Raw genomic sequence first — 10,893 nt, 5'->3', positions numbered from 1 at the left:
CATGTTACTTCCAACATGACACTGACAAGAAGGCCCAGCCTGGCATGTGAGGAAACAATACAGATTGCAGATCTACAGCTCCAGTACTACCCCTTGGTCACAGTACAGTCACCTTGCCTGAAAAGACCTCTCAGTTAATTTCTTTTCCATCATCTGGAGAGAAAAAAGAAAATAGAAGAAATAGTTGTGTGAATAGTGGTGCTGTTTGCAGTCCTACCTTATGGCTCTGTCATGAGGTGGGTTACTTCTGAAAAGAGACGCAAACAAATTTTAGACTGGGAAAATCCCATCACTGCATTGTAGATGAACCAGCTTCTGTGAGTTGTCAGTGCGACTGAGAAAGGAGTAGCTGCTAACACATAAACACTGCAGGGGCCCGGTGACTTGGTGAGAGGTAATGCACAACACTGGCTTACTGGTGTTTACTTACAGTAACTGGGACTTATTCCACCTTCTTTTTGTCATATCTAGTGGCTGCCAGCAGGAGGATGGATGGATCTTGCGTTCTCAGTGTGATCAAAATGTAAGCAAAATCAGCATCTGGAGAATGTCTGAACTGGGCTACCTTTTATTCCTGCTTGTCTGTAGGCTTTAAAAAAACAATTAAACCCTCTTAATGGGATTTGTGTACCATATGGCACGTTCCCCACAGGATGGCTCTTTCTTGTTGCTATCTGTCATTTGTCCGCATCTACAAATAGTTTTCAGCCAAAAAAAACCAACACGCACCATTTAAAGACACCCAAAGAGACCTCACCATCTCTTTGGGTAATTCCTTATTTGCACATCTGTTCTGAGGCATAGTGTTCTCTGGTGGTGGTAAGTCAATAGAATAGACTTCAGTGGTGCTGTGGTTTACCCCCAGTTAGCAACTGAGCACTACCCAGCCTCTCGCTCACTCCCCCCCACCACTGGGATGCGGGAGAGAAATGGAAGGGCGAAAGTGAGAAAACTCGTGGGTTCAGAAAAAGCAGTTCAATGGGTAAAGCAGAAGCCATGCGCACAAGCAAAGCAAAACAAGGGATTCACTCGCTGCTTCCCATTGGCAGGCAGGTGTTCAGCCATTCACAAGACAGCAGGGCTCCACCACATGTAATGGTTACTCGGAAGACAAATGTCATCGCTCCAAACATCCCCCCCCTTCCTCCTTCTGCCCTGACTTTATATGCTGAGCATGACACCATGTGGTCTGGGATATCCTTTGTGTCAGTTGGGGTCAGCTATCCTGACTGTGTCCCCTCCCAACTCTTGTGCACCCACAGTCTACTCACTGGTGTGAGGTGTGAGAAGCAGAAAAGGCTTTGGCTCTGTGTTAGCACTGCTCAACAATAAGGAAAACATCCTTGTGTTAGCAACACTGTTTTCAGCACAACTGGAAACCATAGCCCCATGCTAGATACTGCGAAGAAAATTAACTCTATCCCAGCCAAAACCAGCACAAGTGGCAAGCTCAGGCCTCTGAAATGTTATAGCAAAAAGAAATTAATAAATGCTCAATACAGGATCTAAGCATAGACTACTGGGTAGTAGAATGCTGACATGTTTCTACTCCTGAATTCCTTTGTTTTGTTTATGATACTCTCATTTCTGCTGGTGATGAATTCTCAGAACAACTGCAAAATGACACCAACAACCAGATTTATTATTTGGTCAATATAATACAAGATACACTAAGGTATTGCTTGTCCTGCTGGTGCTCGCAATGCTCGCTTTTCCTTTCATTTCAGCCTAATCCCATTTCAAAGCACTGAGTTCAGTCAGCAGTAGTTACACAGCTGTTTGCTGGTAGATGTAACCTTTAATTATGGGCAATGCCATGGGATTAATGTTTCTAGTTTCAACTGCTGAGTAGGTTTTCACTGGAGTCAAGTCTCTTGTGTTTTTCCTCTGATATTTCTGGTCTAAACTCATTGCTGCTTCATGTGTTGCATTTACAAGTATGGCTGATATATACCTTTAATTTCAAATGCCGCCTTTAGGTGATAGTGGCAGAGGTGCTGATACCTGCTGTAGGTTAGACAGATGGGGAGGGCAAAGTGCATCTGTGTGTCTGCAATGCCCTCCAGGGTGCAGTTTCCTCTGGAAGACCCTGTCTCTGAGTGAGCAGAGGGACCGTACAAGACTCGATGCATCCTAACTTTTTAAACAAGTGAAGTTGGCTACTGTGACTCCCTTCAGCAAGCACATTGGGGTCAGATCGGACCATGTCTGTGGTGTGCTCCACTTTCTAACTGCTCTGTGCGTGAGTTTGAAGAAAACAGTAGAACATTTCAAAATTGTCTTAAGCTGCATGTAAAGGAGAGCTTTCTTAGCTTCACAAGGGGTGAGCACTCTGCTATTTAAGAACAGAAGTTTAGTCTTGGTGTGCTTTTTTTAGTCCCATCCCAGATACCATATTGCCTTTTTTTTTTTTTAATATTTTTTTTTTTATTTTGTTGCTTATTTGCCAAAATAGAGTTGCTAATGGCCACCCTGCTGCTGTGGCAATTGCTCATTCCTACCTTAGGAAGAGATCATGATCTCTCAAACATCTGCTATCAAAATCCTAGCTGATTGTTAGGGCCGACTGCCTGTATCACAACAGGACGTAAGTGTGGGAGGAAGTGGAGTTCACAGACAAGCTATTTTGCTCAGCTGACAGGGTTTCTTCTTGTCTTGCTTACTTTCGTGTAGCCTGGAACTCGCTGCATTCACTCAGTTTCTACCAGGAGACACCAGGTTAAAACCTCATTCCAAGTGAGTACTTTTTCTTCCCTCTTTGTATACTTCTGCTCCAGTAACCTGTGAAAGGAAGAAAAAACATACGTGGGGTAATACAAGAAAAAGGAACAACTTCAGGGACTGTGAGATCATTTAGTCTGACCTCCCATGTATGGCAGGCTAATGTGTTTAAAGTTCCTGTGGATGCCTGTCGCTACACGTAGCTGTTTTTGGGACTGCAACATAGATGCATCTGTTAGAACAAGCAAGGTGTAGATAAACAGATTTTTTCTTGTTGAGAAGGAGCAGTGGTTCATCCACCTGATGCCTCTGGTTCATCTCATGCATGTCAGAATCTGGAACGCTTTCCCTCTACCACCCTTTCTCTCTGAGCATGAGGCCAGTGTGGCCCCACAGTGCTAACTGCATTCTTGTTAGTTATAATCCCCGTAGCATCATTTGAGCCATCATGGAAAGATCACAAGCATGTTGAGTACAGTGTAGACAGTCCTGTTCCACCAAGGGCTGAGGAAATTAAGGTATGCCCTATGCATACCTTAAGGGAAATAAGGGTTCACAGCTTACCGAGCTAGGAAGGACAACCATAATCATGTAGTCTGAAAGTAGGCTAAAGGTGTACCTTCACAGCTATCTGTCTTTGTCTAAAAGGCTACAAGTCATGGTGGTTTCACTAGTTCCCCTGGTAAACTGTTCCTGTCTTTCATTACTGCTAGGAAATTTTCCCTTATTTCAAGGTTTTATCTAGTTTCAACTTTTATTCATTGGATCTTTGTCAGCCAGATTGGAAAGCTTGTCACGTATATCTTCCCCAAGTGCAATTACCCACACAGTGTGATGAAGATACGTCTACGCTTTCTCTTCAGTGATCTGAATATGATGAGCTCCTTACCCGTCACGTCAGAAGGCTTGGGTTTGGGTTTTGGGTTTTGTTTTTTTTTTGTTAAAACCAGAGAATTCATTTGTGCCACTCACTTGAACTCTGTCCAGTGTCTTCAAATCCTCTTTAAAATGCAGACACCAGGACAGGACTCAGTGACCTAGCAGGGGTCTTGGCAGTGCAGCCCACAGATGCTGGAATCCTTCATTATTTCTGCTTCATAATATTTTTTTTTCTTTTCCCCCTACATTCAAGAATCTCATTAGTCCTTTTTGCTACAGCATTGCCTAGACAGCTTACATTGAGGTGATTATCTAAATGACCTCTAAATCCTTTTCTGAGCTCTGTTTTTCAAAGCAAATCTTCCGTCGTGTAAATATAAGTGACTGTCATTCCTGTATCATCTCAAACACTTGGTCTTACCAAAATACATTTTGTCAGATTGCATCTGTTTACCCAGGTGTCTCAGGTCATCCTGTAATGATAACCCATCTATCTCAGTTACTAATCTACAAATTTTTATGTCACCTAAATCCTAAATATGTGATTATAGCACAGAGAAGGGGGGGGAAAAAAAAAATCAAGAAATTTGTTACATTTTACTCATCCATGCTAGTATCTTGGAGAAATTCAGGTGTTCAATAGCCTTTGCATTTTTTTTTTCTTGGAAGAAAACATCATGATTCAAATTTCTTCCTTTCTAGTCAGGTCAAACCAATCCTAAATTGCTGTTCTCATTTTCTACCCCTTCAGCTGGCAAAACCTTGTGTGTTTTTTTCTGCAAAGGGTATAGTGTCAATAGGGAAATGGAAGAGTTTTGCCTGCTGGCTCTCCTGGGCAAGAGAAGATGTGTGACTGACATCAGGTAAAGGACAGATGGATTTGAATCCCTCCACTCCCAGATGAGTGCTATTGCATAAAAGCACATCTTTTGGCTATAACAGTGATTTCTTGCTCATTGTATGAAAAGATAGGCTTCAAATTGCCTAGTCCCAGGCTTTGAATCCTTGCTGAAAACAAACTGTAGGGAAATGGCTCAATGTGGTGCTAAAGGCTAAGCAGCCAGGATATGAAAAAAAACCCCCTCCTCTTCTCAGATTTATAGTCTGTTTAAGATGCCTTTCCTTACCTTATGTGTGGATCCTGCTTTTAGGGGGGAGCTTATGTACCAAACTTGGGCTTGGGGACTACTCTCCAGGAGCTGGGTATATTGCATGTCTGTTTCAAGTATCTCAGTATGTAGTCTCTTTGTAGACAAAGGGCTAACTCACTAAATCAGCCTGTTCTCTTGTCTCCATTAAGATTTTTCTTTGTTATCTGTTTCAAGAAAGTTGAAACCTTTCCAGTGGAGGAAATGCAGCATTTGATCCATACATCAGAGGTGCTATTCGATGTGGTATCTAGGGTATGCTGCCACTCAATGCATTGTTGGGACAGAGGCATAACTACAGAGTGTTGATCAGCTTTGAGGTTTCAGTGAGTCTGGTTCAGTAGCAAAAGAGCTGACAAATATTGCCATCAAAGCATTAGTTTTGTCTTCTCTTTGTTTAGTGGCACTTTCCCTGCCCCATTGGTAGTTAATAGCATCCTTAAGCTTCTGCTTGTACAGCTTCTTCTCAGCAAAACCTCTCATCTAATGTGATATAATTTGTTTGCAAAACTGCCTGTATTTGAACATTGGATCAGCTTGTGGAGAATGAAACTAAGCACCTCCTTGTGTAGTTCAGTGGAACGAATCTTGGGGCAGTGGACGTAAATCATTGAACACGATGAGGGGGAAAAAATCTGTTACCTCACTGTTCACCATGAAAATTCAAATAGTGACTTCTCCAGCAATTACAGCTTCCAACTGTTTTCTGCCAAAATGCAGTTTGTTTTCCCTGTCAAGATCTAAAGCACATTGAAAATTTAGCACTCTTGCTGTTAAGACTTGATAGCTTGCTCTCTGCTTCCAATTGCATAATTTTCTTTGCTGTTTTCCATATGAAAGTGAACTGATGCTGTCACCATTTCAGTCCTTTCTTTTAAAGTAAGGTATATACATTTGTAGGCCACAAATATTTGTCTTCCTACAGTTGCGTTCTTGTACTTCCAGTTAGAAATAATGATTTTTAAAACTTGACTTATGATAGCACTATATAAAGATATTAGACCTTGCTTTATAACTACACAATTATTTTTCAGATTCCCAAGAACAAATTGTTATTAAAAGGAAGCACATTTTCTACCACTAGAGACCTAATGAATGAAGTATTGTGCTCTGAAGCATATTTCTGTAAACAGTATTTAATTAGTTTACATTAATTTTGAACCTGGGCTAATTAAAACCAGATTCCTTTTAAAGCAGGTAGTTGAATCTGCATCTGAAATACTTCTCAACCTGAAATCAACATTTAGGTGAAAATTCTTAGTTGTATTAACTATTACTGTGGGCCAATCTCAAGATAGCAGTTCAGTTCCCTTTGCCTCATCTCTCTGGCATTGTTCAGGGAAGTCATCTCTAACCAGTGTGCAGGAGGCTGAGCCCTGAGCTTGTCTCCTGCTCAAATGAACAAAATCTGTAGCCCAGCACAGCACCTTTACTCAGCCCAAGCTCTCCTTTTCTGACAGTTCTATGATCTGATGTTGCATTCTGAACAAAATCTGCTTTGGAAAACTTCATACATCGCTAACTGTCGAGGTTTAAGCCCAGCTGGTAACTCGGAACCACGCAGGCACTCTCACTGCCACCCTTTTTCATCCCCCCGCTCCCGGAGGGGTGGGGAGGAGAATCAAAAGAACATAACTCCCACAGGTTGAGATAAGAACAGTCCAGTAACTAAGGTATAATACAAAACCACTACTGCTACCACCAATAATAATAATAATAAGGGAAATAACAAGGGGAGAGAACACAATTGCTCACCACCCACTGACCAACACCCAGCCCAACCCGAGCAGTGATCTGGGCCTTCCAGGTAACTCCCCCCAGTTTATATACTGGGCATGACGTGCTGTGGTATGGAATACCCGCTTTGGCCAGTTTGGGTCAGGTGTCCTGTCTCTGCTTCCTCCCAGCTTCCCCTCCTCCCTGGCAGAGCATGAGACTGAGAAAGTCCTTGATTGGAGTAAACATTACTTAGCAACAACTAGAAACAGCGGTGTTATCAGCGTTGTTCCCAGCCTGAAAGTTCACTGCACCAGCTACTAAGAAGGGGAAAAATGACTGCTACTGCTGAACCCAGGATACTAACACAGGAAAAAATCCTGCCTGTGGAAATCTAAGGGTCTTAAAGTGTTAAAAAAATAATTTGTAAGTCTTGCACATACAATTTTAATTGTATTCATAATCATTCAAACTAGCATCTTATTGAGATCTTAGAATTTTTGTGCTTTCTGTTGCTGTTATTATTGGATCCTTTTGTCTTTTAATGATATGCAAGAGATTACCTTACACTAGCAAATTTCCACACAGCACCTAAACCAGATGTGTGGGCATGTTCACTATTTAAAAGTTTTTATTATTTTACACAATCTTAATGCAACAGGTCCGTCCTCCCTTTTTCTCTGCGGAAAGTGGAATGCCTGTTTTCATAGCACCTTCTGACTACCATGTTAGCCTGTCTAGAGTAGCTCATACAGACCATGCATTGTAATTCTCTGACGAATAATCTTTAAGTGTGACTATGTATATGAGGCAGATAGATAGTACCAAATAGTTTTGCATTTTGCCTTCAAAATGCAAACTCACAATATCATAGGCTGAGGTGTGAGTCTCCACTTAGCTGTCCTCCCAAGTGAAACTAGTGATGACCAGAAATTTAAGTGAGACATGACAAGAAGGGTAAGTACTTATGACTAACACTTGCTGTCATCATATTATAAGGACCTTACATTACAGTTTGAGTCTCTGTATCCCAACTTGGTGAACCAATGATACCAATCATTAGCACTTGGGTCCACGCTTAGGAATTTGGCAATCCTTTTTTCCCTGTGGTGACAAAACCAGCTCACTAGTAATGTAATTCAAAGTAGTATGATAGCAGACTGGGAGTGAATTTGCAGTGCAAATTTTTCCCCTGACCCTAATCCTGAATCAGTTTGTAATGCCCTGTTCAGATGTACAAGAGATGCTAGGAAAAATTCATCAGAAAGTGTATGGAGCACAGGAAGAATGGGCAATACAGAAAAACTCGAGTCTCTTATATTGAACTGTAGGGTGTTTGTGAGTGTGGGCAGTGCAGGGAAGCTGAGTCAGCACGACCTTGATTTGCAGCATTATTGAAGACACAGCAACTTCATTTGGAATTGTGGGTGTTTAATAGCCTTGAAAATAGGACTGCAAGAGATGTTGTTTAAGGTACAAGGCATTTCTGTCTGCTGAAAGAGAACCTGAAGAAATTATGCGTTTGTGTCTAGGGCTAAGGAGGAAAAATTGCCTTCTATTTCTTCTTCAGAAGTCTGTGTTTCATCAGTGCATCAAAATATTCACTCTGAGGCAACTGTGCAAAATTAGACTGCCTGTAAAGAGGAATAGTAGGCTGGTGTGGTAATATTTGATGTAATACTGCAGATCACTGTGTGTTGAGAGTGGTTGGATATTGTATCAACTAAGAAGAGGCATGCTTTCCTCTTCTATCTTGATCGTGATCGATTGTCCAAACCTTCCCCAACAAATGCTGCAATAGCTAATGTGAAGTAGCCTGAAGTGCCATCTAATTATTTTTAAAAGTGGGTTGTAGCTGCTATCATCTTTAGTGACAGGACAGGTATTGATCAGTGGTGTTCAGGCTGGCTGTTCTGGCTTAAGATGAGTTGCTGAATGCATCCAAAGGTTATACTTTTCTCCTTTTTTTATAAGGGATTTTTTGGATAGTAGGTGGGATACTACCTGTATGGGAGTGTTCTCTAGTCGCTGTGTAACACCCTGGGCTGTACTTTGGTCAGGGTAATATACAACCTGTGTATAGCCATCTCCAGAGTGCGGAAACTTGACGGGATTTTGCATAACCCACTTCAGCATAACCCACTTGAGATATGGGACCTTGTTGTGACAGGCTTTATCAGGATGGTAGCAAATATTCATTGGCAAGATCTGGAAAACCAGTAGTGCCAGAGGGCACTGGGCCATTGCCGTTGTTGTAAAGGCTGACTGTGCTAAGGATAAACAATGTAATTAACTGGAAAGGTGTGTTTGGCTTCTTGATACACTGCAGTTTGCTTTCAGACATTTTTCTGAAGGAGACACAGCACGCTTTTTGGTGCACTTGTGAGCAGCCGTCAGCCAGTTCTTCTTAATGTGGATAAATTACTGGTAAGAACGAGTTATAGCTAGAAGAGAGTTTTTGTCTTGGTGACCACTTCCTTGAAATGTTTATTTCTCTTTTTTGTTTGTTTCAATTTGAGATTATCCATGATCCAGTAAATGAGCCATGAGCAACCTCATTTCCTCCAATCTTTGTTAGGAAGTCAGCAGCCAAGGCATTATGAACTGTTTATTCAAATGCTTCGTTTGCCTCTCTACCCAGTTAAGAGGCTTTGTAACTTGTATGAAGGAGACTGGGATGGTTATGGGCCTGACTGGTTGAGAAGTATTCATTTAAGATATCTGAACCCCTGCTTCAATAAGACTGCCTCTGGTCTGCGCACCAGCTACCCCTTCTGAGCCAGCACTCTCCTATTGTGTTCAAGCTTCTCCTTATGTTTGATTATCTCTGTGGCTCTTTTCTAGCTTATCTATATGCTCATTGAGTTGGAATGACCAAAACTATGCACCCTATTCCATAAATCTGAGCACAGTGGCTTTCAAGTGGTGTGACCATGTGTCCTCTTTTGTTTCCTATTCCTTTTTTAGTGTTTTTTAGCATTCTGCTGGGATTTGTCAGTATGACCCCGCTGACAAGTGAACTGATGATTTCAAGACATGCCCAGCTCTCTTTCCTGAGAAAGAAATAATTACAGATTCAGAACCTGTCACTGTAGATACATACTTAAAGGTAATTTTGCCCCCATACACATTATTTTGCACTTATCACTGCAAACATTTTGTCATCTGCTCACTTAATAATATGGGTACCTAAGATGTAAGTCTTAGCTGTCAGCTTTAGATGTGATTATTCTGAATAATTTTGTCGTGGTGCTATTCACTGCTCTGTCAGCTTTTTTTTTGACTCGATTGAGCCTCACAAGTCCCAGAGCATGTCTCTGAATGGGATTCTGCTGGTTAACTTGCAACAAAATGACATTTATTTCCTCTTTCTGGCCATGAAGGGAATGTCCTTTCTACCCACTGATTGTTTTGCTTCCAGGATTGCACCATCTACCCTTCTGTAACCTATATACAACTGTTTTTCCTTACCCTTTTGTAACCCACACACAACCATTTTAATATGTTGGGAAGCATCATGGAGACAAATCACCTTTCTCTTTGGTTAGCTTCAAAAGCTTTTTCACTGTCAATGCTTGGAAATGAACCATACGATCCCTGTAAGAATCAATTAGGTTTGGCTTTTTGTACACACAATCTCTCGTATTCTGTGTGTCATGCCTGTATTTTTCTGCAGAAAGGTCATTCTGAGGCATATCTTGTAGTAGCAGGCAGTATCAACTGACAGTTTTTCAGCTTGTAGGCAATGTGAGCAACATGCACAAATGCAATATCTAAAATGGACATTTCTAATAGTTTAAAATATATATGAATTCTGTGAATTATACAATAAATGGCTTTTTAATTGCTCAGACTCTTTAGTAACAACTGATTTAGTGACTGTTCTCATTCAAGTAGAGCACAAGGGAATTTAATGGAAGATGTGAAGTTAATGTTTATTCTTCTGACATTTTTAGAACAGAATTGGACCCATCCCTCCCTTTAGTTTTTGCTCAGTGTTCGATAAAAAGATGAATGTTTTTAGGATGGAGTTGACTTTCCTGGTAAGCATGTTGATTTTCCTGGTAAGCAGCTGCAAAATCTGATGCAGTTTAGTGTGTGACAAAGCTGAATGTCATATACTAATTCATTTGAATAGGAGCCAAGCTAATATTCCTTATTGGGGTAAAATGCCCACTAAAATAGTTTTATGGAATTAGGATGACAGATTCATCGTAGAAATTTGGGAAGTCCCATTTTGGGTGCATTGAAAATGTGTTGTTCAATGAACAAGCTATTTATGCAGACATGTGGTGTAATACTGGATATTCCTTTAATCTTTTAGTAATCCAGACATTACCATATGGACAAACTGTACAGATTGCTTTGAGGAGGCCTCACTGGATAAATGAATACTCTGCTTCAGTTAGTTTGCTGAGCTTTTATGTTA

The sequence above is a fragment of the Strigops habroptila genome, chromosome 5 (assembly GCF_004027225.2).
Source record: "Strigops habroptila isolate Jane chromosome 5, bStrHab1.2.pri, whole genome shotgun sequence".
In the NCBI taxonomy this organism is placed as follows: domain Eukaryota; kingdom Metazoa; phylum Chordata; class Aves; order Psittaciformes; family Psittacidae; genus Strigops; species Strigops habroptila.
This window is presented reverse-complemented; position numbering follows the sequence as displayed.